This window comes from Somniosus microcephalus, unplaced genomic scaffold (assembly GCF_052327205.1).
Source record: "Somniosus microcephalus isolate GS21.2 unplaced genomic scaffold, FLI_Smic_1.0 unresolved_chr1, whole genome shotgun sequence".
NCBI lineage: Eukaryota > Metazoa > Chordata > Chondrichthyes > Squaliformes > Somniosidae > Somniosus > Somniosus microcephalus.
The window spans coordinates 172031008-172058556 of record NW_028225179.1 but is presented as its reverse complement, the minus strand read 5'-3'; the positions used below and the strand labels follow the sequence as shown (position 1 = coordinate 172058556).

The 27549-nt window shown below is 47.8% G+C and overlaps 1 long non-coding RNA gene across 1 annotated transcript in view; it reads left to right on the top strand.

Annotated features, from left to right (window-relative positions):
• The window catches only part of LOC147096568 (uncharacterized), a 135655-nt gene that overhangs the window by 31164 nt on the left and 76942 nt on the right, over positions 1–27549 (top strand). The gene's annotated exons all lie outside the window — the stretch shown is intronic.

Here is a 27549-nt window from a genome sequence, read left to right as displayed (position 1 = left end):
TAACCAACTCATCCTTTAGACTATCTGGCACATTTAGTTTTATCTCCTCCCTTGAATGTACATACACCAATCTGGTGTGTCCAATTGTCACAGGGACCTTTGGCGTAAAGCAAAAGTTAGGCATTGTGATTGCACATACAAGGTTACTATATTGGTACTCAGTCTCTGTGGTGGCTGTACAATACTCCCCTTCGCCTCTATATCTCGAGCGGGTGTGATGGTGATCAACATGTGATAATTCCAACACACACCCCTCTGTCTTATTATAGCCGCACTCATCCTTACGGCCTTCTACCGGATGTGGGCATATCGTAAGCGTGCCTTTCCCGTGGCATCCGTTTAGGGAGACTCCTCTCATAGTACCATTCTTCCTGATGGCATAGGTATCAGTTGGATAGTATTGGAGATATGTCTCACCCCTCACTATGCCTATGTTTGTTACCTGGTACTGTGGGTATGGAGTCGTGTCTAGTCCCACCACTGGTATCAGGAGTACCATGCCTATCATTGCTGTCACTTCTGCTTTACATTTTTGTATCACTGGATATACTCTGGTTATCCCTTTGAGGGTACAAGCACTCCGAGGGCCTGGATTATGGCTCAGGCCATAGAGCTGTGTGCTGTTACTCCAGTCTGGTACCTCGCCTCGCTGTATCTGTGCCAGATTATGTTTTAACTGTCCGGTGATCCATTGGCCATAGGCATGACACAAGCCTCTCCCTACCCTGTCTTTTGCCTGTTCCTCATCTCTATGGCTTAGTTTGTTGATAACGCTAGCATGGTCCTCCATAACCTTGATTCCCTCGAGTAATTTCCTTATCGTATGTCCTCCCAACTCTGATCCTTGTCGAACCAAACCAGTTTCCTTCTCTAAAATCTGTTGTATTACCCTTTGTAGTCGTTCCACATGGCTCTGGACTCCTTGTATATCTAGGGCATTAATGAATGATGTCCCCGTGTTTATTCCCGTGAGTATATCGGTTCCTAAGCTCCTCTTAATCCTTTGGTGGAATGCAGCATGTCCCCTGAAACTAGAGGCCCCTGTCGGATCATCATCAGCTTGGTTAATTACATTCTCCATCATATATGCTTACAATTCTCTAGTTTTAGTAAACCTTTCACAATATCCTGGCCATTGTAACATGGTTAAGTTCATTAGTACCGGTACAATTTTGTGTCTCCCGTTACCATACAATTGTTCTCCCTCGGTAAATAATACTAGTCCATTCATGGGTCCAGGTTTCATATCTGGACATTGTAGCATCCTCGGTTCGCTTGTCTCTTCTTTCTGTGTATTGGGAGCCGTGGATGAGACTCCGAATGTGATTGTTCCATTAAAACATGGTGCTTCTTCATCATGTACTTGTCGTGTAATGTGGGATGTCCCTTTGCTTATTTCGTGTCCCAGCAGTAATCCCACCTTCATGGTGAAGTTTCCCTGTAAATTAAGCAGAAGCCCGGTCGTCACCAGAGGTTAGTTTATCTCCGGTGTTTATTCCATTGTTCCTGTGGGATTTAAGATCAGATGGGTTATTGCTTTATTGTTTTAATTGGGTCCAATGTTTCCATCTACCCTTTCCCCTCATATCTATACATGCACACGTATCGCTGGTCATGATAACCTCAAATGGTCCGGTCCAGCTAGGTGAGAATCCCGATCTCTCTGGCAATATTTTAACAAATACCTGCTCGCCCACCTTGGGTCGGGACTCCGAGGCCCCCTGCTTTTGTATATTTTTATCTCTGATGTCTTGTTGTTCTTTAACTTATTGTTTGAGCTCCTTCAATTGATTATCCAATGTTTGTACGTATTTCCTAATTTTATCTTTTAAGGGTCCTAGTCCCTCGCTACCAGATGCTACTCCTTCCGGCAGACACATTGCTCGTCCAGTCCTGAGTTCAGATGGTGTCAGTCCGGTCACCCTGTGATCCTTTTTCCATATTCCATCTCTACCTCTGGCTGTGCCTCTCTTTGTCCACTGCTCCAGCTCCTCCATTTCAGTCTCCTCTTGGATTCTTTTAATGTTCACTTCCTCTGCTGTTATTCTACCTGCTGCTCTTGCTGCCTGATCAGCAAGCATATTTCCTGTTTGTTGCTCGCTCACTATCTTGCGGTGTGCCTTTATTTTAATCACTGCTACCTCTTCTCCTTTTACCACTTCTACTAGGTCTCTCACTACCTCCTCATGCTGTATTGGTCCTCCTCCGGAGGTTACATATCCTCTCCTATTCCACGCTATCATATAAACATGCACTACCCCAAACGCATACCCACTATCGGTGTATATATTTACTCGTTTTCCTTTTGCCAATTTCAATGCTTCTGTGAGAGCCACTGGTTCTGCTACTTGAGCTGAGGTTCCCCCTTCAAGCCCTCCCTTTGCGACTGTTTCTCCGTTCTCGGATACTACTGCCCAACCGTGTGTGGCTTCCCATTTATATCTCGGCGCAATCCGTCTACATAAAAGGTGTTTTGGGGATTTTCAAGGGGCGATTCTGATACGGTTCCCCTGATCTCTTCGATTACTAACTGACACTCGTGTGCCTCACCCTCTGTTAGCATTCCCTCTGCGGGGTTGACTCTGTGTTCCCTTATGATCTGGACTAATCTGTCCTTGGGTATCAATACTGCTTCCCAAGCTGCCCTCCTTCTGTCTGATACAGCCTTCATTTTGCCTGTGTTTAGCAGGTCCACACTGTGTGTGTAATATCAGCTGTCCTGACATAGTGACAGACTCGCATATCCGCACCACCCATGCGACGCAGTCGAGGGCCGCCACACATCTCGCCATTCCTTTAGCCACGGGGGTTTGTTGGGTGGAGTAATAGGCAATTGGCCTCATATCTCCCCCGTACTCTTGGGTGACTACAGCATTATAGAAGTTCCCGTCTATACTATAATATATATGGAATGGTTTGACTATATTTGGCAATCCTAGTGCGGGTGCGGACGTCAGGGCTGCTTTTAATTTTACATAAGCCTTGTCATGCTCCGATTCCCATTCTATCTTATCAGTGGCGGGTCTCCCCCTTTAACTAACCATTAAATCGGCTCTGCTTTCCCTGCAAAGTCTGATATAAAATTCCTGCAGTAGTTAAACAGTCCCAACACTTCCCTCACTCCCCGGACGGTCACTGGCCTTGGCATGTCTTTTATGGCTGCCTTTTGTTCCTGTGGGAGTGCCTTATACCCCTGGCTAATTTCGTGCCCTAGATACTTTACTTTGGACAGTCCAACCTTTGCCTTTTTTTGGGGGGTTCAGTTTAAAGCCAGCTTTCTTAAGTGTCTGGAGGGTGGCTAGTAATGCTCCCATGTATCCTTTGGCATCCTCTGATGCAATCATTATGTCATCGACATATTGGAGTAGGGCTCTCTGGTACTTTGATAGGTCTAACCCGTCTAAGGCTTGACTCAGTACACGGTGGAATATATTTGGACTGTTGTGGAACCCCTGCGGGATCCTGGTCCATGTATACTGTCTATCCCCACACAGGTTCGAATCCTGTTTGTGACGCCAATTGTTGTGGAGTATTTTAAACCAACACTCGACACAAGGTTTTAGATCGATAGTCAAGTTGTCTTTATTGCCCCGGTGGGGAGACAGTCTGCTCTGTCTTAGCCAGACCTTTCCAAATTGCCACAGCAAACACTACATTTTTATACATTACAATACACATGGCCATCTCATGCACAATTCATTCCTGCCACCCGATTGGACCGTGGCCCGCATGCATCTTCACTGATTGGTTGCCTATGCCGCGTTACATTAAAGTACCGCCTTATTATCGGAAAAGTATATGTCAAGCTGTTGTTGCACCTCTGACCTCTGTTGGTTCCATGTCTGGCTATGTTATCTCCACTGCCAATTCAGCAACTTAGAAAAAGCTTATTACTGCAAAGTATGGTCTTTATTACACCATTCAGTGAAACGGCCAGCGATGTCCGTTTAACTCTTTCCCCACTGCAACACTCCCCCTCCTTGATTGCAATGTCTACATCGTCCCTCTCTTTTGTGAAAACAGACGCAAAGTATTCATTAAGAACCATATTCATGTCTTCCGCTTCCACACACTGGTTACCTTTATAGTCCCTAATAGGCTCCACTTGTTTTCCTTGCCAATATTTTTTCATGCCCTCTCTTTGCTTTTCTTCTTTCAAACAGTGCCATAGGATCTTTGATGTCCACCTGAGAGAGCAGACGGGGCCTCGGTTTAACGTTTACTCCAAAAATCGGCACCTCCAACAGTGCAGCACTCCCTCAGCACTGCACTGGAGTGTCAGCCTAGATTTTTGTGCTCAAGTCTCTGGAGTGGGACTTGAACCCACAACTTTCTGACTCCGAGGCAAGAGTGCTACCAACTGAGCCACTGGCTGACACTAAAGAACAAGCAGTCTGACGGGTCAGAGCGATCATAATATGATAGAATTCTCCATTAAGATGGAGAATGAAGTAGTTGACTCAGAGACTAGGGTCCTGAATTTAAATAAAGGAAACTACGATGGTATGAGGCGTGAGTTGGGTAGGATTGATTGGGGAATGTCACTCAAAGGGTTGACGGTGGATAGGCAATGGCAAACATTCAAAGATTGCATGGATGAACTACAGAATTTGTTCATCCCTGTTTGGCATAAAAATAAAACAAAGAAGGTGACTCAACTGTGGCTAACAAGGGAAATTAGGGATAACCCTGACAACATTCCGGCAATAGTACTGAAGACTTGTGCTCCAGAACTAGCTGCGCCCCTAGCCAAGCTGTTCCAGTACAGCTACAACACTGGCATCTACCCGGCAATGTGGAAAATTGCCCAAGTATGTCCTGTCTACAAAAAGCAGGACAAATCTGACCAGGCCAATTACCGTCCCATCAGTCTACTCTCAATCATCAGCAAAGTGATGGAAGGTATCGTCGACAGTGCTATCAAGCAGCACTTACTCAGCAATAACCTGCTAACTGACGCCAGTTTGGGTTCCGCCAGGGCCACTCAGCTCCTGACCTCATTACAGCCTTGGTCCAAACATGGACAAAAGAGCTGAACTCAAGAGGTGAGGTGAGAGTGACTGCCCTTGACATCAAGGTAGCATTTGATCGAGTGTGGCATCAAGGAGCCCTAGCAAAACTGAAGTCAATGGGAATCAAGGGGAAAACTCTCCATTGGTTGGAATCATACCTAGCACAAAGGAAATTGGCTGTGGTTGTTGGAGGTCATTCATCTCAATCACATGACATCACTGCAGGAGTTCCTCAGGGCAGTGTCCTAGGCCCAACCATCTTCAGCTGTTTCATCAATGACCTTCCCTCCATCATAAGGTCAGAAGTGGGGATGTTCGCTGATGATTGCACACTGTTCAGCACCATTCGAGACTCATCAGATACTGACACAGTCCGTGTCCATATGCAGCAAGACCTGGACAACATTCAGACTTGGGCTGACAAGTGGCAAGTAACATTCGCACCACACAAGTGCCAAGCAATGACCATCTCCAACAAGCGAGACTCTAACCATCTCCCCTTGACATTCAATGGCATTACCATCGCTGAATCCCCCACTATCAACATCCTGGGTGTTACCATTGATCAGAAACTGAACTGGACCAGCCATATAAATACTGTGCCTACAAGAGCAGGTCAGAGGCTGGGAATTCTGCGGCGAGTGTCTCACCTCCTGACTCCCCAAAGCCTTTCCACCATCTACAAGGCATAAGGCAGGAGTGTGATGGAATACTCTCCACTTGCCTGGATGAGTGCAGCTCCAACAACACTCAAGAAGCTTGACACCATTCAGGATAAAGCAGCCCACTTGATTGGCACCCCATCCACCACCTTCAACATTCACTCCCTCCACCACTGGTGCACTGTGGCTGCAGTGTGTACCATCTACAAGATGCACTGCAGCAACTCGCCAAAGCTCCTTCAACAGCACCTTCCAAACCCGCGACCTCTACCACTTAGAAGGACAAGGGCAGCAGACGCATGGGAACATCACCACCTACAAGTTCCCCTCCAAGCCACACACCATCCTGACTTCGACCTGTATCGCCGTTCCTTCACTGTCACTGGGCCAAAATCCTGGAACTCCCTAACCGCATTGTGGGTGTACTTACACCATATGGACTGCAGCGGTTCAAGAAGGTGGCTCACCACCATCTTCTCAAGGGCAATTAGGGATGGGCACTAAATGCAGGCCTAGCCAGCGACGCCCACATCCCATCAATGAATTTTTATAAAGCATAAGATCCAAGGAGAGGACATATAAATTGGCCAGAAAAAGCAGTAAACCTGAGGATTGGGAGCAGTTTAAGATTCAGCAAAGGAGGACAAAGGGATTAATTAAGAGGGGGAAGATAGAGTATGAGAGTAAGCTTGCAGGGAACATAAAAACTGACTGTAAAAGCTTTTATAGATATGTGAAGAGAAAAAGATTGGTGAAGTCAAGCATAGGTCCCTTGCAGTCAGAATCAGGGGAATTTATAATGGGGAACAAAGAAATGGCTGACCAATTAAATACATACTTTGGTTCTGTCTTCACAAAGGAGGACACAAATAACTTCCCAGAGAGGTCAGGGAACATAGGGTCTAATGAGAGGGAGGAACTGAAAGAAATCAGTATTTGTAGGGAAATGGTGTTAGGGAAATTGATGGGATTGAAGGCCGATAAATCCCCAGGGCCTGACAATCTACATCCTAGGGTACTTAAGGAATGGCCCTAGAAATAGTAGATGCATTGCTGGTCATCTTCCAAAATTCAATAGACTCTGTAACAGTACCCATGGATTGGAGGGTAGCTAATGTTACCCCACTATTCAAAAAAGGTGGTAGATAGGAAATGGGGAATTATAGACCAGTAAGCCTGACATCGGTAGTGGGGAAAATGCTACAGTCCATTATAAAAGATGTAATAGCAAAGCACTTGGAAAACAGTGACAGGATCGGACAAAGTCAACATGGATTTACAAAAGGTAAAACGTGCTTGACTAATCTACTGGAATTTTTTGAGGATGTAACTGGTAAAATAGATAAGGGAGAACCAGTGGATGTGGTGTATTTGGATTTTCAGAAGGCTTTCGATAAGGTCCCGCATAAGAGATTAGCGTGTAAAGTTAAGGCACATGGGATTGGGTGCAAGGTATTGGCTTGGATAGAGAACTGGTTGGCAGACAGAAAGCAAAGAGTTGGAATAAACGGGTCTTTTACGAGTGGCAGGCAGTGACTCGTGGGGTACCGCAGGGATCGGTCCTAGGACCCCAGCTATTCACAATATAAATGATCTAGATGAGGGAACTAAATGTAATATCTGCAGGTTTGCAGATGACACAAAGCTGGGTGGGCGTGTGTGCTGTGAGGAGGATGCCGAGAAACTCCAGTATGATTTGGACAGGTTGGGTGATTGGACAGAAGCATGGCAGATGCAATATAATGTGGATAAATGCGAGGTTATCCACTTTGGTGTCAAAAACAGGAAGGCAGATTATTATCTGAATGGCAATAGATTAGGAGAAGGGGAAGTGCAACGAGACCTGGGTGTCCTTGTGCACCAGTTGCTGAAGGTAAGCATGCAGGCGCAGCAGGTGGTTAAGGCGGCCAATGGTATGTTGGCCTTCGTAGTGAGAGGGTTCGAGTACAGGAGCAAGGATGTCTTGCTGCAGTTGTACAGGGCCTTGGTGAGACCACATCTTGAGCATTGTGTGCAGTTTTGGTCGCCTTATCTGAGGAAGGATGTTCTTGCCATGGAGGGAGTGCAGCGAAGATTCACCAACCTGATACTTGGGATGGCAGGAATGACGTATGAGGAGAGATTGGGTCGATTGGGCTTATACTTGCTGGAGTTTAGAAGAATGAGAGGGGATCTCATTGAAACTTATAAAATCCTAACAGGACTAGACAGACTAGATGCAGGAAGGATGTTCCCGATGGTGGGGGAGTCCAGAACCAGGGGTCACAGTCTAAGGATAAGGGGTAAGCCATTTAGGACAGAGATGAGGAGGAATTTCTTCACCCAGAGAGTGGTGAACCTGTGGAATTCTCTACCACAGAAGGCAATAGAAGCCAATTCATTAAATATATTCAAGAAGGAGTTAGATATATTTCTTAAGGCTAAAGGGATCAAGGGATATGGAGAGAAAGCAGGGACAGGGTACTGAATTTGGATGATCAGCCATGATCTCATTGAATGGCGGAGAAGGCTCGAGGGGCCGAATGGCCCACTCCTGCTCCTATCTTCTATGTTTATGATGAAGGGTGATCGACCTGAAACATTAACTCTGTTTCTGTCTCCACAGATGCTGCCTGACCTGCTGAGTATTTCCAGCAGTTTCTGTTTTTATTAAAGAAATGAGGGAGTGTTTGCTGACGGGAAGAATGTTGGGTCGTCCTGCGCATGCGCACCTCCCTGGCGGCTGAGGCAAAACACCAACTCGCCCCCACCTGAGCCGCTCACGCGTACCAGATGTTGTGGCTTCGTAAGCGCGCCCGATGTTCCAACCGCGGGGTTTTGTGCGCTGAGCATGCGCGTCGTGGACCGATCGGGACGGGCGATTGTAGAGCAGAAGGGAGAGCGCGGGGGCCATGAGCACATGCGCGGGACTCAGCGTCAACAGAGCGCTTTCTGGAGCGTCGGGGCTTGTGGGTATTACAGCCGCCATTACTGCTGATCCTTTCAACCAACCTGTGCAGCAGCTGGGGCCTGAAAATCAGCTTCACTGCCCCTAGGTTCGGAAAGGGGAAAATTAAACAACAGTTTGCCTCTGATCCTTTTCTGATCTCAATTTACAGGGTTATAGAAGTGGAGCAGTTACAGGCGGGAAGCTCAGACCAAACATCACGTCAAGATCTGACAGAGTCACTGGATTCATCAGGACCTGAATATCATCGACCTTTGCACATGGAAGGAGAGAGCAGGGATCGCAACGCAGACAAACCGCATACGTGTTCGGTGTGTGGACTCGGATTCAGCCGATCGCCTGACCTGGCGAGACACGTGCACCGTCACACCGGAGAGAAACCGGGTAAAGGTGGGGACGGCGGGAAGGGCTTCAGTTCCCCGTCTGCATTGGAAGTTCAACGGCGCAGTCACACCAGGGACAGTCCGTTCACCTGGTCCGTGTGTGGAAAGGGATTTGTTTGTCCATCCCACCTGCCACCACACCAGCGAGTTCACACTGAGGAGAGACCATTTCAATGTTCTGACTGTGGGAAGAGCTTTAAAAGACCCAGGGAACTAAAGCAACACCAACTTGTCCACACTGATGAGAGACCATTTCAATGTTCTGACTGTGGGAAGAGCTTTAAAAGCCCCGGGAAGCTGAAGCGACACCAGCAAGTTCACACTGATGAGAGACCATTTCAATGTTCTGACTGTGGGAAGAGCTTTAAAAGCTCCAGGGTGCTGAAGGGACACCAGCAAGTTCACACTGATGAGAGACCATTTCAATGTTCTGACTGTGGGAAGAGCTTTAAAAGCTCCGGGGAGCTGCAGGGACACCAGCGAATTCGCACTGGGGAGAGACCGTTCACCTGCTCCGTGTGTGGGAAGAGATTTGCTCAGCACTCCAACCTGCTGGTACATCAGCGAGTTCACACTGATGAGAGACCATTTCAGTGTCCTAACTGTGGGAAGAGCTTTAAAAGCCCCAGGGAACTGAAGGGACACCAGCGAGTTCACACTGATGCGAGACAATTTCAGTGTCCTAACTGTGAGAAGAGCTTTAAAAGCCCCCAGGAACTGAAGGGACACCAGCGAGTTCACACTGATGAGAGACCATTTCAGTGTCCTACCTGTGGGAAGAGCTTTAAAAGCCCCCAGGATCTGAAGCGACACCAGCGAGTTCACACTGATGAGAGACAATTTCAGTGTCCTAACTGTGGGAAGAGCTTTAAAAGCCACCAGGATCTGAAGGGACACCAGCGAGTTCACACTGATGAGAGACCATTTCAGTGTCCAAACTGTGGGAAAAGCTTTAAAAGCGACCAGGATCTGAAGGCACACCAGCGAGTTCACACTGATGAGAGACCCTTTGAATGTTCTGACTGTGGGAAGAGCTTTAAAAGCTCTACGATCCTTAAGAGACACCAGCGTCTTCACACTGATCATCGAATCTAACAGCGCAGAAGGAGGTGATTCGGCCCATCGTGTCTGTGCCGGCTCTTTGAAAGAGCTGTCCAATTTAGTCCCAAACCCCAGCTTTATCCCCAGAACTCTGCAAACTAGTCCTCTTCAAGTACATGTCCAATTACTGTTTGAAAGTTCCTGTGGAACCTGATTCCAGCATCCTTTCAGATGGTGCGTTCCAGTTCTTAACAACCCTCTGTGTGAAAACAATTCTCCTCATTTCCCCTCTAGTTCTTTTAGCAACTATGTAAGAGCCATAAAAGCTTAAGAAAATACTTTAAAATAGTGGTTAAATGGCATAATACAGTTAATTTACCTGACCGACTTATTGTATTAAGAAACCCCCTATTTTCTTGCTCCAGTAGTATAGTCCGACACCCCCTTCATTCTTGCCACAATGGAACAGTCCCTAAGCCACACATGGGTGCAGCCATTTTACAGTTTAAACTGCACGTGGTTGAAGGAGGCAGAAGCTGTGAGGTTTGGAGCAGTACAGTTTTTGACCGTGTTCGTTTATACGTGTTTGCTTTGTAATTCCGTTTGTTAAGTGTTATAGTAAACAGTTTAAAAGACAAAGCTACGTTTGGGAACGTTTTATTTCGACACGCGTCTACTCGTTGTTAAAAGCCCCACAGCTCAGTGGCAACCTGTTTGGAAACTAAGAAGCGCCACTACATTAGTCAAAAACTAGCTCCCTAAGAAGGAAGGGACGGAATTGTCGGCGAACGTATACCTGAATGGTCACGGAGCCAGACGACAATTTAAGAAAGCGAAGGTACAGTGACTGCTACTTGCTTTGTTCATTCTATTGAGAAGCTAAATAAGAGCTGCGGGTAAAATGGCCGAGGCCTTACGGAGCCAGGAGCTTCCATCAGCCAGAAAGATTGCTGGCCAAAAGAGGGAAATAAAGCTCACCCCAAAGGCAATGGAAGAGAAGTTACATAGAAGCATAGGTGCAAGGAAGGCTAAATTAGCTCAGATAACTGGAAAAATGAAGATAATTGATCGTCTCATGGAAGATAATGCTAATATTAAGAAAGCTGAAGACATAATGTATTACGATTTCTCCAAGCTGCATGAAGAATTTAATGTACTCAATGAAGATGTATTAGCACTTCTGTCTGAAGAAGAGGGAAACGCTGATCAGCAGAACTGGTTTCATCTTTAATCAACCAGCATTAAGGACTATATCAAGGCCACGGAACAGTTGATGTTAAAGATTCGTCAAGATGCTGATACAGCAGAGAAAGATAAAGTTGACGATGAAGTCGGACCAGACGATAGCATTTCAGAGACTTCCGCCAGACCGAGCAAAAATCGAAAAGAAGGTAGCTCTGTTTCTGGACGCAGGTCAGTTGCTTCTACCACAAGCTCGTCGTGACGCATGAGAGCGGAGGCTGAACGGGCGGCGTTGATGGCGCGCGCAGCATCTTTAGCAGAGAAGCAAGCTCTTGAACGGGAAGAGGCCCAACTGCAGGTCCAAGAGGCCCAACTGCAGGCCCAACGGGCCCAGGTGCAGGCAAAGAAAGAACAGCTGGAGATAAAAACAGCTATCGAGGTCTCGGACGCCAGGTTGAGTGCGTACGAAGATTATGAAGGCTCACGGGACGGCGGGAGCCACTGCCAGTCAACGTTGTCACATAGAGTTGGATCCAGGGCACCTTCAAGAGTTACAAGAGAGTCCGAAGGCAATCCCCTAGCATTACAGCGTGGAAGAGTGGCCTCTCCACTAACAGGAGCACGTGATGCTACCCCAGACGTCAGACGGTCTAGACTAGACCCTGCCGATGACCACCAGAGGCCTGAAGACACAGGGAGAAGCCTATACCGAGTGATGCAACATCAGAACGAAATTACAGAGATGCTTGTAAAACAGAATCTGTTTTGACTCCCTCAAAGAGACATACCAGTGTTCCAAGGCGACCCACTCAAGTATAAGCCCTTCATCAGATCCTTTGAACAAGCCATTGACTCCAAAACAGAGAGCAGCAGTGATAAGTTGTACTACCTGGGACAGTACACCAGTGGTAAACCACAAGACCTGGTCAGAAGCTGTGAACACATGAGACCGGACCGGGGATACATAGAAGCCAGGAAGTTGCTGCAGGAGCACTATGGTAACGAGCTGAAGATAGCCACTGCATATATCGAAAAGGCTACCAAGTGGCCACAGATCAGATCGGAGGACGAAGAGGCATTGAACGCATATGTTCTTTTCCTCATAGGATGTCGCAACACCATGGAGGATGTTGAATTCATGGAAGAGATGGACAATCCTACGACTATGAGAATCATCATCTCTAAGCTTCCTTACAGGATGAGAGAACAATGGAGAAGAACAGCCTTTGAGATAATGGAGAGACGGAAAAGTAGAGCCAGGTTTGCAGACTTAGTGAATTTCATAGACAAACAGGCTAAAATTGCTAGGGACCCATTGTTTGGAAACATCCAGGGTGTCAGCCCGACCACCGATGGAAGAGTGAAAGCCAAGCCTGCTGAATCAAAGACTCTCAGGAAAGGTGGTTCCAGGGGAAGCAGCTTTGCAACTATCGTCACCCAGGCCGAGGAAGAAAGGCCCCAGAACTCATCTCCCAAAAAGAGCAGCACAGGGACGTCTGCTGATGCCTTTCAGAAGCCATGCTTATTCTGCCAGAAGAATCATACATTGGATTTCTGCAGCGACATCAAAGCACAGCCACATAAGGACAGAATCGAATTCCTGAAGTACAACGGCCTATGTTTTGGATGTCTCTCTCAGGGGCACCTGAGTAGAAACTGTAAGCAAAGAACAACATGCAGAGAGTGCACTCGGAAACATCCCAGTCTGCTGCATATCCATAAAGAAGAACAAGTCTAAGAAGAGTGAAGAAAACAATACCGACGAGAAGGTTGTTTCAAGTGCTCTGGTGTCGCTAGAACCAGAGACTTGTGGACTCACTGGGGCCGGTGACAGTGACTGCATTCTTGCCATCGTACCAGTAAAGATCAAGTCTAAGAGGAGCGAGAAGCTTGTGGAGACCTACGCCTTCATGGATCCAGGTAGCTCAGCAACGTTCTGCACAGAATCACTCATGCGACAGCTGAACGTTAGAGGCAGAAGAACAGAAATCCTATTACGCACCATGGGTCATGAGAAGTCAATGCAAAGTTATATCCTGTCAGACCTAGAAGTGTGTGGACTTGAAGAGAAGGACTTCATAGACCTGCCTAATGTTTTCACACAGAGGGAGATTCCTGTTAGAATAGGGAACCTAGCCCTGCAGAAGGATGTGGATAGATGGCCTTACCTAGAAAAGGTGCGTCTCCCATACATTGAAGCAGAAATTGGCCTATTAATTGGAACCAATGCCTACAAAACTATGGAGCCATGGCAGGTGATAAACAGCAAGGATGACGGACCCTACGCCGTCAGGACAGCCCTTGGATGGGTAGTCAATGGACCGGTAAGGAGAGATGATGGCCACAAGTCGAACAAGGAGGAACGACAAAACGTCACAGTTAATCGCATCTCTATCGCAAGCATTGAAGAGCTGTTGATACAGCAGTTCAACGCAGACTTCTCAGAACGCAGCTGTGAGGAAAAGACAGAGATGTCACAAGAAGACAATCAGTTCATGGGTTTGACGACAAGGTCTACACAGTTCATTGATGGCCACTATCACATTGGTTTGCCACTGAGAAGACAGACCGCGAAGATGCCGAACAATCGCTGCATAGCAGAGCAACGCGCCATCAGTCTAAAGAGAAAGCTGAACAAGAACCCCGACTTTCACGAAGACTACAAAGACTTCATGAGAAACATCATAGCGAAAGGCTATGCTGTAAAGGTGCCCGAGGAACAGTTGAACAGAGACGATGGAAGGGTCTGGTACATTCCTCATCACGGGGTGTATCACCCAAAGAAGAAAAAGATCCGTGTAGTGTTTGACTGCGCCGCCTCATTCAGAGGAACTTCACTGAATGACCAGCTGCTTCAAGGTCCTGATCTTACTAATACCCTCATTGGCGTCTTGACTAGGTTTAGACAAGAGCTCGTTGCCATGATGGCAGACATAGAATCAATGTTCTACCAAGTTAGAATCCCTGATGAAGATGCTGATCTTCTGCGTTTCCTTTGGTGGCCAGATGGCGACGTTAGTCAAGCGATGGTGGAATGTAGAATGGCCGTACACTTGTTCGGAGCCACATCATCTCCCAGCTGTGCAAGCTACGCTCTCAAAAAAACTGCAGAAGATGGCAAAGGCAAAGCACCATCAGAGGCTGTGGAGACAATCTTCAGAAACTTTTATGTCGACGACTGTCTGAAGTCCGTGTCAACAGAAGACGATGCCATCGCACTGTCAAGAGACCTTAGAACTCTGTGTTCGAATGGAGGATTCCATCTGACTAAGTGGATAAGCAACAGCAGAGCAGTTCTAGCTTCTATCCCAGAAAAGGAAAGAGCCACTGAAGTCAAAGATCTGGACCTGAGCCACGATGTCCTTCCTATCAAGAGAGCTCTTGGTGTACAATGGTGCATCGAGTCAGACACGTTCAACTTCAGGATAATGGTGAACGAAAGACCATCCACAAGACGAGGGATTCTCTCCGTGGTCAGTTCCATCTACGACCCTCTTGGATTCCTGGCACCACTCATTCTGCCGGTGAAGCTGATGCTACGAGAGCTGTGTAGAGACAAGAGAGGATGGGATGAAGATATCCCAGAAGGTCAAGCTCAGAGATGGTTGACAGATTTGCAACAACTTTCTAGCTTCAACGTCAGTAGATGCATCAAGCCCGCGAGTTTTGGAGTTACAAAGACGGCTCAACTACATCATTTCTCGGACGCCAGTGAGGACGGCTATGGCACGGCTACTTACCTCTTGCTGACAAATCAACAGGGCCAGAAACATTGTGCCTTCCTCATGGGGAAATCCAGGGTGGCTCCGCTGAAGCAGGTCACCATCCCGAGACTGGAATTGACGGCAGCGGTTGTTGCAGTTAAAGTTGACCAGGTGATGCGGAAAGAGTTACAGCTCCCATTAGAAGAATCTGTCTTCTGGACGGATAGCACGACGGTGCTGAAGTATATAGAGAATGAGAAGATACGCTTCAAGACCTTCGTAGCAAACAGAATCTCATCCATTAGAGAAGCTACACAACCATCTCAATGGAGGTACGTAAACACCTCATTAAACCCAGCAGATCAAGCCTCACGAGGATTGAAGGCTGAAAACTTCATGAGGAGTGAAACTTGGATACAAGGCCCAAGTTATCTGCTGGAAACAGAGAGATCATGGCCAGAAAGACCAGATATGCCAAGTCAGATTGCTGAAGACGACGTCGAAGTCAATAGATCAGTCACAGTAAATCTCATAAATACGAAAGAGAACTTTGGCACAGTGAACAAGCTTGTTAACCATTTCTCAGGATGGCACCAGTTCAGGAAAGCAGTTGCATGGTTTCTAAGGTTGAAAGAGTTGCTGCTACACCTGAGCGGTAAGAGAAAAGAGTACCGAGCCACTATCAGTCAGTCTGAAAGTAACCCTGATAAGCAGAGAATGCTTCTACAGCAGTATATGCATCAGCACAAGACCACATTGGGCAAGAATTCATTGACCGTGGAGGATTTGGCCAAGGCTGAGAAGGAGATAGTTTGCTTCAGTCAAAGACACCCAGAAGAAACCGAAGCTCTACAGCGAAATACTCCAATCAAGAAAGGTAGTCATATCTACAAGCTGGACCCTACACTGCAAGATGGAGTACTGAGGGTGGGAGGGAGACTAAACAAATCTGCTATGCCAGAGGAGGCCAAGCATCCTGCTATCCTTTCTAAGGACCTCCGGGTTGCTACTCTCATTCTTCAGCATATACACCAGAGTATTGGACACAGTGGGAGGAATCACGTGCTTGCGAAGCTAAGACAAAGATACTGGATTCCAGGAGCTAATTCCGTAATAAGAAAAATACTCTCTGAATGCATTGTTTGCAGACGGTTACATGACCCTGGAAAGACCGATCACAAAGCTCTGCCTGCTACAAGAAGCAGCGTGAAAGGTTCCGGAACGAAAAAAGTGGACATTTATATTGTAAATATGTTGAACTCAGTTTATGACTCTTAATGTTTGAGTAATTGATATGCTTCATGTGCCTAGTCAATTAGGGGCCGGAATGTAAGAGCCATAAAAGCTTAAGAAAATACTTTAAAATAGTGGTTAAATGGCATAATACAGTTAATTTACCTGACCGACTTATTGTATTAAGAAACCCCCTATTTTCTTGCTCCAGTAGTATAGTCCGAGACACCCCCTTCATTCTTGCCACAATGGAACAGTCCCTAAGCCACACATGGGTGCAGCCATTTTACAGTTTAAACTGCACGTGGTTGAAGGAGGCAGAAGCTGTGAGGTTTGGAGCAGTACTGTTTTTGACCGTGTTCGTTTATACGTGTTTGCTTTGTAATTCCGTTTGTTAAGTGTTATAGTAAACAGTTTAAAAGACAAAGCTACGTTTGGGAACGTTTTATTTCGACACGCGTCTACTCGTTAAAAGCCCCACAGCCCAGTGGCCGCCTGTTTGGAAACCAAGAAGCGCCACTACAAACTATTTTAAATCTGTGACCTTTGGTTACCGACCCACTTGCCAGAGTGAACAGTTTCTCCCTACTTGCTCAATCAAAACCCCTCTGTTGTGGCGAAATTAAATAATTAAGTCTGCACACTAGTCTGTAAATGGTAAAGAGCCAAGCAGTTTATTTAAAACACAGAACAATTCAACAGTACAATACAAACAGTCCGCAGAGGTAACTAAAGGCTGATCAGGGAGTACAGCTAGAGCTCCTTCAGCTCGTTCCTGGCTGTCTCCTCGATTGACTTCAATTTCTATTATTTAAGTACAAAAGCCATGGATACCTCATGCACAGCTCATGACATTGTTCTAATTGGCTTAAAGCCCACATGCACAATTCGTTAAATTGTTTTAATTGGCTTGAAGCACGCATGCACAATTGCTGATTGTCACATGATGTTTACGATCTTATCTGTTGTTCCCCAAGTGGTTTTACTTTCCTAGTTCGTGGCTGGTGCTTCTGTCTCCGCTGTCATCCTGTGTGCAAGCTGCACTGTTAACCCCTGAAGTCCTGAAGGGCACCTATGTTACCCTTCACTAAAAATCCACTTCGAACCCCCCTTTGGTCCTTGGCTACCCCAGCCCATGAGACCACACTAAACTAAGTTATGCCAATTTGTCCCACCCCCTGTTTGGTGATCAGCCGATGGGTTAGGGAGGAATATGTGCGTGATGTCAGCGGTTAAATTCCACTACTCATCAGATGCTTCCTTTCCTCAAGTACCTTTACTATCTGCTGGGCATGGCGTCTTCTGCAGGATGAGCAAAACATGAAAGCATAACCAAGAACTAAGACTAATTGTGCTGCCACCAATATGTGTGATATGATACGTATCCACGGGTGGATATTAACATTTAGTCCCCAATTCCACGCCTTCATATATCACGGAATGTAGCGAAGGTCTGTCTCAATGTCCTTGCCCAGCTGGCGCAGCTCCTTCTTGAGAACGTGGTATCTCTTATTCTTGGGCAGCTGGGGTATTGGTGCAGCCTATTCACTCTCATACTGGTACAAATCGTATTTCAAATCATCTGTTACATTCAGGATAGTGGTTTGCCGCGCATATATGTATGTCATTCGCGCTTGTCCGATCGTGACCGGTAGCCTCAGGGTCAAACAGAAATTAGGATTAGTAATGTTACATTCCAGACCATCATAGCCATATGTTCACTGATTTGTGACTACGCAGTATTCCCCCTTTCCGCAGTAGGCTGAGTGTGTGCGTTCGCACTCTGATGGGCTTATTTCAAGGGCACAACCGATTGTTTGGTTGAATCCGCACCCATCCTCACTTCCCCAGCCTACTGGATGTGGACATATAGTTAGGCTTCCTACCCTGCGGCACCCTGTTTATGAGACCCCTCTCATGGTTCCGTTCCATTTGATCCCATAGGGTAGTACCGCATGTAGTCCTCGCCCCGGATGAGTCCCAAGTTCTCTACCTCAACCTGGAGATATGGTCCCGATTCTCCCCTTGCCATCACCGGAATCATTAGGACCATTCTCACCAGGGCCTAATGTGAGTCTGTGCACACACCTGTCACGGGAAAGACCCGAGTCATTCCCTTCAAGGTGCACGCATCTAGTGACCCTGGGTGTTGTGCTAGGTGGAACAGGTGGGTACTGTTTATCCAATCTGGGACTTCGCCTCGGTGTATTTGGTCGAGGTTCAACCATCCATCCCCCGTAAGCATGGCAGAGATCCCTTTGGACCTCCGTTCTTTCAGAATCAATTTCTCGATCGATTAGGTGATTAATGGTGGCAGCATGGCCCTCCAGGACTATAATCCCTTTGGCTAAGCTCCCTGCTGCCCCATCACCTTCCCGAACAGCTCCTTTGTGTCTGCCTGCCCCTGCAGCAGCTTTCTGACTGTGTCTCTAAGAATGTCCACCCGTACAGATTATCCATTTCCCCATGTCTGTCTTCACCTCCTGACCCCGTTGGCCATGTATCGGGGAGAGGATGTCATCCCGGTATTCAGATGTTTGGACTCGGTAATGTCCTTCCACGGCCATGCTGGGTTTGAACTTTACTCGCCCCCCTGTTGAGATGCGTCGCTTCTGGGTTTTTTTTCATGGGGGTTGCTCTGCAAAGTATTAGGATCACAAGTCTTCTGCATAGTCGTTTCGAACCTACCTCCAACTCTGAAGAAGGCGGCCGATTCCACCAGTGCGGGCGTCAACCATCCAGGGAGAACTTGAGCATCGCAGAGGAGGCTGTAGAGAGCTGGGCTTGGTTCTCCAGCCGCAACGATCCAGTGCAGCGGGCTGGCAGCAGATATGGCGCAGACCCTTCCTGGACAGCGGCAGCGGGAGCCGACTGACGGCACAGAAAAAGGCCGAGCAGCGTCGACGGGTAAGAGAGGGTAAAGCGCACAGGGCGCAGCCGGGGTTGAAGACCGAGCGGCATCAACGAGAGAAGCACGCAGGAAAACGCGCAGAGCGCGGCCGGTTTCAAGGGCTGAGCAGCGTCCGCGGGGGAAGAAAAGAAAGCACGGGAGACACCATTTGGGCCGCAGCGGAGAAGAAAGGGAAGCGCGGGAGACGCCATTTTGAGCCAGCGGAGAAGAAGGGAGAGCACGGGAGACGCCATTTTGAGCCAGCGGAGAAGAAGGGAGAGCGCGGGAGACGCCATTTTTAGCCAGTCTAACCACACCCAGGGATGCAGAAGAGTGGCAGGGTCACAGCGTTCGACAATGAAGTCGAAGATTGGGCGACATATGTAGAACACATCGAAGTGTACTGCAAGGCGAATGAAGTGCCAGATGTCAGGAAAGCACTGGTATTGTTGAATTCCATGGGTGCAAAAACGTATGGCTTACTGCGAAACCTAGTCACCCCAGAGAAGCCAGTGGAAAAGGATTTTGAAAGCATAGTGGCAATCCTACAGGACCACTTAAACCCCACACCGCTGCTGATAGCAGAAAGATTTAAGTTTCACAAAAGGAACCAGCATAAAGACGAAAGTAATGCTGAGTATTTAACGGAACTGCGCAAGCTATCGAAACACTGCCAGTTTGGAACGGGACTAGCAGATACTTTAAGGGACAAGTTTGTGTGTGGGCTTCAAAGTGAAGGAACCCAGAAACGGCTTCTATCAGAAAAGGATCTTACGCTGGACAAGGCTTTCAACATGGCAGTATCACACGAAGCAGCCGCACGGGGTGCTGCAGAGATACAACGGAGACCGCAAGAATATGGCACAAATGAAATGTCATATGGAGCAGTGAAGTGTTATCGCTGCGGCAGAACAACACACGACCATAAGGATTGTTGGTTCAAGGACCAAGTGTGCAGACAGTGTGGAAAAGTAGGACACATAGCAAGAGTCTGCAGGTCGGGAAAGAAAACCAGCAGCAAGAAACCTCCACAGGAGAAGTACAAAAAGGTACATAAGGTGACGGAGAGTAGTTCAGACGAACAGAAAAGTGATACAGACTCTAGAAGCAAGGAGCTGGGTTGTCTGAAACTACATAATGTAACCAAAATGGAGGATCACCAAACTACCTGGGTCACGCTCAAGATGGACGGAGTCCAAGTGAAAATGGAATCGGACACAGGATCAGCCCTAACAGTCATAAACCGAGGGGACTACAAGCGGCTATTCTCACATATACCCTTGAGAGATACAGAGATTGTCTTGAAGATGTACATGGGGCAAAAAGTCTACCCCAAAGGAAAAATAAGGGTGAACGTGATATACAACGGCAAGGAAACACCAAAAATGGACTTATATGTATTGCCAGATGGAGGACCTCCACTACTAGGACGTGAATGGATCCGGAAGATACAATTAGATTGGCATTCCATACAAGCACTGATGGTAGATGCCAAAAAGGATGACGACGTCACACCTGGACGACTGTCAAAAATGCTAACTGATGCACAAGAAGTGTTCCAGGAGGGACTCGGAACACTAAAAGGCATAACAGCAACGATCAAAATAGAGGAAAATGCAAGCCCAAAGTTTTTTAAGGCCAGACCAGTGCCTTATGCGATCCGCCCAGCCGTCGAAGCAGAGCTGGAAGGTTTGGAATGTTCTGGAGTACTGTCCAAAGTGGACTGGAGCGAATGGGCTACACCCATCGTTCCTGTAATGAAGAGGTCGTTGAGTAATACGCCTAGGGAACCAAAGAAGATTCGCATCTGTGGGGACTTTAAGGTGACAGTGAACCCAATCCTTCACATGGTACAATATCCGCTTCCGCGGATTGAAGATATTTTCACCTCACTATCTGGAGGAAAATGCTTCACTAAGATTGATCTGGCCCAGGCGTACCTGCAAATGGAGGTAGAGGAAGCCTCGAAACAGTACCTCAGGAGGTAGAAGAAGCCTCGAAACAGTACCTCACGATCACTCATAAAGGTCTCTACCAATACAACCAGCTGGTGTTCGGGGTAGCATCAGCTCCGGCTATTTGGCAAAGGGCAATGGATCAAGTCCTGCAAGGGATTCCAGGGACCCAGTGTTATTTGGATGACATCCTGGTCACGGGCGAAAATGACAGTGATCACCTCGCCAACCTGGAGCAGGTGCTCACTAGATTGAAGGAATATGGGCTCCGAGCTAATCACCACAAATGCGAGTTTTTCCAGAAGCAGATCTCGTATTGTGGCCACGTTATTGATGAAGAGGGGTTAAATAAGTCCCCTGAAAAGATTGAGGCAGTAGTCAAGGCTCCAGCACCGGAAAATGTGTCACAACTGAGGTCGTTCCTCGGGCTGGTGAACTACTACCATAAGCTCTTGCCGAATTTGTCTACAGTACTACACCCACTGAACACCCTACTGCAAACGGGGTTACCATGGAAGTGGAATGACGAAAGTAAACGAGCTTTCCAGAAGTGCAAAGAATTGATCACATCAAAAGAGGTGTTGGCTCATTTCAACCCAGCACTACCAATTCGGTTGGCGTGTGATGCATCACCCTATGGTATTGGAGCGGTGCTGTCGCACAAATTCCCGGATGGCTTGGAGAGGCCAGTAGCCTTTGCGTCTCGGTCACTAACCTCAGCCGAGCGTAACTACGCCCAGATTGACAGGGAGGCCCTCAGCCTAGTGTGGGGAGTGAAAAAGTTCAACCACTATCTGCACGGGCAGAAGTTCACCTTGCTGACTGTCCACCAACCACTGGTCTCCATCTTTAATCCAAAGAAGGGCGTTCCGGTGATGACTGCGCAACGGCTACAAAGATGGTCCCTTTTTCTAGGGGTGAACCAATATGAAATAGAGTATAAGGGCACGAAACAGCATGGAAACGCTGATGGGCTATCACGCCTGCCACTGCCTACTGCGGAGGAAGCACCAGCAGTGGACCCTGTCGAAATATTTTATTCGTCTATAATTGAACGCTTGCCAGTAACTAATGCGGATATAGAGGAGACCCGAAATGACCCGACACTATCTCGGGTATATGATTTGACGGTGAAGGGATGGCCAACACATGGCGACTCACTGTTGCCAGCATTCTCATCCAGAAGAGAACAGCTGTCAGTATGCCAGGGGACCTTGATGTGTGGATCCCGAGTGGTAATTCCACCCAAGTTAAGGGAGAGAGTGCTCAATGAGCTTCACGAAGGCCATCTGGGAGGGGTGAAAATGAAAAGCCTTGCTAGGGCTTATGTGTGGTGGCCGGGGATCGATCAGCAAATCGAGGACCTGACAAAGAGCTGCTCAGGATGCCAGAAGGTCCAAAATGCACCACCACATGCCCCTCTACACCCATGGAAGTGGCCCTCCTCTCCATGGCAACGGGTGCATATTGATTTTGCTGGTCCATTCATGGACTCAATGTTTTTAATAGCCGTGGATGTGCACTCGAAATGGCCTGAGGTGATCAAAATGTCCTCCACCACCACGGAGAAAACGATTGCAGTCCTACAGACCATATTTGCCAGGAACGGCTTGCCAGAGCAGATTTGCTCTGATAACGGACCACAGTTTGTGTCCGAAGAGTTTCGGAAATTTATGAAAAGGAATGGGGTAAGGCATTACACATCCGCCCCGTATCATCCAGCCACAAATGGATTGGCTGAGAGGTTTGTACAAACCTTTAAAAAGGCAGTAAGGGCCATGTGCGATGACGACATTCCACTGCAGCATAAGGTGGACAATTTTATGTTAGCCTACAGAAATGCGACACATGCAGTTACCAACCAGACCCCGGCCATGATGTTCTTTAACCGAAGGTTGAGATCTCGTCTGGATTTGCTCAGACCAAATGTACGAAGAGATGTTGAGAATAAGCAATTCCAGCACATCAATGAGAAGCCGACAAGGAGCTTCAATGTAGGGCAACCAGTCTTGGCCCGCGACTACCGAACAGAGAAATGGCAACCAGGAACGATATGCACACGGCAGGGGCCACTAATGTACACAGTGGATGTTGGGGAGAACATTGTGAGATGCCATGTCGACCAGATCCTAGCGTCACAGGAACGAGTCAACCCCATGTCTCGCGTACCTGGTAATGAACCCGACATACAGGTAGCATCTACCCCAGAAACAGTAGTGTCAGAAGCTGATGAACCAACCGACGACAGGGGGCCAGAATCGCCTCTGCACCAAAAGCAAGACACTCAGGAAAGGCGCTAACCAGAAAGGATCAGGGAGCCGCCCCAAAGACTGAATTTATAAATGGACTATTTTCAGTTAATGTTGCATGTTAAAAGTGTTAATTGTTAAATGAATGTTATGGTACTGTTAATCTAAAAAGGGGAGGAATTGTAGTGTATGTACCTTTAAGGAAAGAACTACCTTTTACAGCTCCTGTATACTGTAGTACCGGCAGTGACCACACCTGTATATAACCCTGAGTAGGGATCTGTACTGTTTAGTTTTAGAGCAGCCCTCATCCAGTAAACACCTGTTGTTTGTTATCTGCAGCCTCTGTCGATTATTTGAAGGACACACGACCTAAAGATATCCAGATTTAACAGGGTCGACTGGGCTTATACTCACTGGAGTTTAGAAGAATGAGAGGGGATCTCATTGAAACTTATAAAATTCTAACAGGACTAGACAGACTAGATGTAGGAAGGATGTCCCCGATGGCCGGGGAGTCCAGAACCAGGGGTCACAGTCTAAGGATAAGAGGTAGGCCATTTAGGACAGAGATGAGGAGGAATTTCTTCACCCAGAGAGTGGTGAACCTGTGGAATTCTCTACCACAGAAGGCAGTGGAGGCCAATTCATTAAATATATTCAAGAAGGAGATAGATGTATTTCTTAAAGCTAAAGGGATCAAGGGATATGGGGAGAAAGCAGGGACCAGGTACTGAATTAGGATGATCAGCCACAATCTTATTAAATGGCGGAGCAGGCTTGAGGGGCCGAATGGCCTGCTCCTGCTCCTATATTCTATGTTTCGGTCCCCGCCACAAACTCCGCTCCCTGGCCACTGACTCCATCCATCTCCTGAACAATGGGTGACCACCAGAAGGAAAAGGAGGACCAGGCAGGTAGTGCAGGAGTCCCCCCGAGTGCATCTCGCTCTGGTGAGGGCGATGGTTCCGCTGGGGAGTACAGCCAGAGCCAAGTTAATGGCACTACGTGTGGCTCAGCTGTACCGGAGTGGGGGGAAATCAGGAAAAGCAATAGCGATAGGGGATTCGATAGTTAGGGGAACAGACAGGTGTTTCTGCAGCCGCAGATGTGACTCTAGGATGGTATGATGCCTCCCTGGTGCCAGGCTCAAGGATGTCACTGAACGACTGCCGGACAGGTGAACAGTCAGAGGTCGTGGCCCACATCTGTACCGACGACATAGGCAGAAAGAGGAATGAGGTCCTGCAGGCAGAGTTTAGGGAGCTAGGAGAGAGATTAAAAAGCAGGACCTCAAAAAGGGAGTAATATCCGGATTACTCCTGGTGCCACGCGCGAGCGAGGATAGAAACAGGAGGATAGAGCAGATGAATGCATGGCTGGAGAGATGGTGCAGGAGGGAGGGATTTAGATTCCTGGGACATTGGGACTGGTTCTGAGGGAGGTGGAACCTGTACAGGTCAGACGGGTTACACCTCAACAGAGCCGGGACCAATATCCTCGCTGGGGGGTTTGCTGGTGCTGTTGGGGAGGGTTTAAACCAATTTAGCAGGGGGATGGGCACCAGGATGTAGCATTAGCCAGGACAAACGGTGCACAAAAGAGTGGGAGATACAAAGAGCACTAGAGTAAGAAATAGTACGGTATTAGGTGGGGTCAGCACATCCCGACGATGTGTTCGGCGAGTCGGGCGGAGGAGCGCAGCGCAACGAGCAGCAGCAGCAGACTCACGACACGCTGCAGCACGTCGGCCGGCAGCTCCATTTCGGGTAACTCGCAGTCCGGATGGGAGGAGGGGAGCCGGGCATGGTGGCCAGAGCGAGAGAAGCAGGCCACCACATGTGGAGCCGGCAACAGTGAGGAGGAGGCCGCGGTGACGAGGAGGACGGAGCGGCTGAGGGACATCGTGCTCCCACTGCCACGGGAAGCCATTGTATTGACTCTGAACGCGGCGCTGTTTGTATAGCTGACGCGTCCCCACGGGGAACAAGCATTCCATTGTACTTGTTACATATGGCAAATAAATCTAATCTGAATCTGATCTGATCTGAATCTGAGAATACAAGAATTTTACAGTGCATGTATTTAAACGCACAAAGTGTTAGATCCGTGGTTCAGTGGATAAATAATTACACGGATGCTGTACATAAACAAATAACAGGTCTTTACTGGAGGAGGGTAATCTCTAGACTGGGGTACAGAGGCATGCGCACAGCTTACATACCGGTGGTCACTGCCGATACTACAGTATACAGGAGCTGTAAAAAGTAGTTCTGACTTAAAGCACATACACTACAATTCCTCCCTTTTTAGATCAATACCCCCTTAATATTCGAATAACAATTACATTTTTACATGTACATTCAATAACAAAAGTCCATTTATAGATTCAGTCTTTGGGGCGGCTTCCTGACCCTTTCGGGATAGCGCCTTTCCGGAGGTTCTTGTTCTTGGTGCAGAGGCGATTCTGACCCCCTTTCATCGGGTTCCACTGCTACTGGGTCTGAAGTAGATACTACCGGTATGTCGGGTTCATCCCCAGGTACTCGAGACATGGGGTTGACGCATTCCTGTGATGCTAAGATCTGATCGACGTGGCGTCTCACAATGTTCTCCCCGACATCCACTGTGTACATTAATGGCCCCTGCCTTGTACATATCATTCCGGGTTGCCACTTCTCTGTTCGATAGTCCCGGGCCAAGACTGGTTGCCCTACATTGAAGCTCCTTGTCGGCTTCTCATTGATGTGCTGGAATTGTTTGTCCTCAACATTTCTTCGCACATTTGGTCTGAGCAAGTTGAGACGAGATCTCAACATTCAGTTAAAGAACATCATGGCCGGGGTCTGGTTGGTAACTGCATGTGTCGCGTTTCGGTAGGCTAATAAGAAATTGTCCATCTTATGCTGTAGTGGAATTTCCTCATCGCACATGGCCTTTATCGCCTTCTTAAAGGTTTGTACGAACCTCTCAGCCAATCCATTGGTGGCTGGATGATACGGGGCGGATGTGTAATGCCTTACCCCATTCCTTTTCATGAATTTTTGGAACTCGTCGGACACAAACTGTGGTCCATTATCAGAGCAGATCTGCTCTGGCAACCCGTTTCTGGCAAATATGGTCCATAGGACTGCAATCGTTTTCTCTGCAGTGGTTGAAGACATCTTTATCGCCTCAGGCCACTTTGAATGAGCATCCACTGCTATTAAGAACATTGAGTCCATGAATGGACCAGCGAAATCAATGTGCACCCGTTGCCATGGAGAGGAGGGCCACTCCCATGGGTGTAGAGGGGCATGTGGTGGTACATTTTGGACCTTCTGGCATCCTAAGCAGCTCTTAGTTAGGTCTTCGATTTGTTGATCGATTCCCGGCCACCACACATAAGCCCTAGCAAGGCTTTTCATTTTCACTCCCCCCAGATGACCTTCATGTAGCTCATTTAGCACTCTCTCCCTTAACTTGGGTGGAATCACCACTCTGGATCCACACATCACTGTCTCCTGGCATACTAACAAAGACTGCCTACTTCCACCTCCGTAACATCGCCTGTCCCCGCCCCTGCCTCAGCTCATCCGCTGCTGAAACCCTCACCCGGGCCTTTGTTACCTCTAGACGCGACTATTCCAACGCACTCCTGGCTGGCCTCCCACATTCCACCCTATGTGAACTTGAGGTCATTCAAAACTCGGCTGCCCGTGTCCTAACTTGCACCAAGTCCCATTCACCCATCTCCCCTGTGCTCGCTGACCTACATTGACTCCCGGTTAAGCAACACCTCAATTTCAAAATTCTCATCCTTGTTTTTAAATCCCTCCATGGCCCTCCTCGCCCCTCCCTATCTCTGTAATCTCCTCCAGCCCCACAACCCCCCGAGATATCCACACTCCTCTAATTCTGGCCTCTTGAGCATCCCCGATTTATAAATCGCTCCACCATTGGTGGCCGTGCCTTCAGCTGCCTGGGCCCTAAACTCTGGAATTCCCTCCCTAAACCTCTCTGCCTCGCTACCTCTCTTTCCTCCTTTAAGACGCTCTTTAAAACCTCCCTCTTTGACCAAGCTTTTGGTCACCTGCCCTAATTTCTTGTTATGTGGCTCGGTGTCATTTTTTTTATCTTATAATACTCCTGTGAAACGCCTTGGGATGTTTTACTACATTAAAGGCGCTATATAAATACAAGTTGTTGTTGTTTCATTTTTAAACATTTAACCGTTCTTGCAGTGACCGATGGCGGCTTTGCCTGGCTGAAGTTCTGGAGTGTCCAGAACCAGGGGTCACAGTCTCAGGAT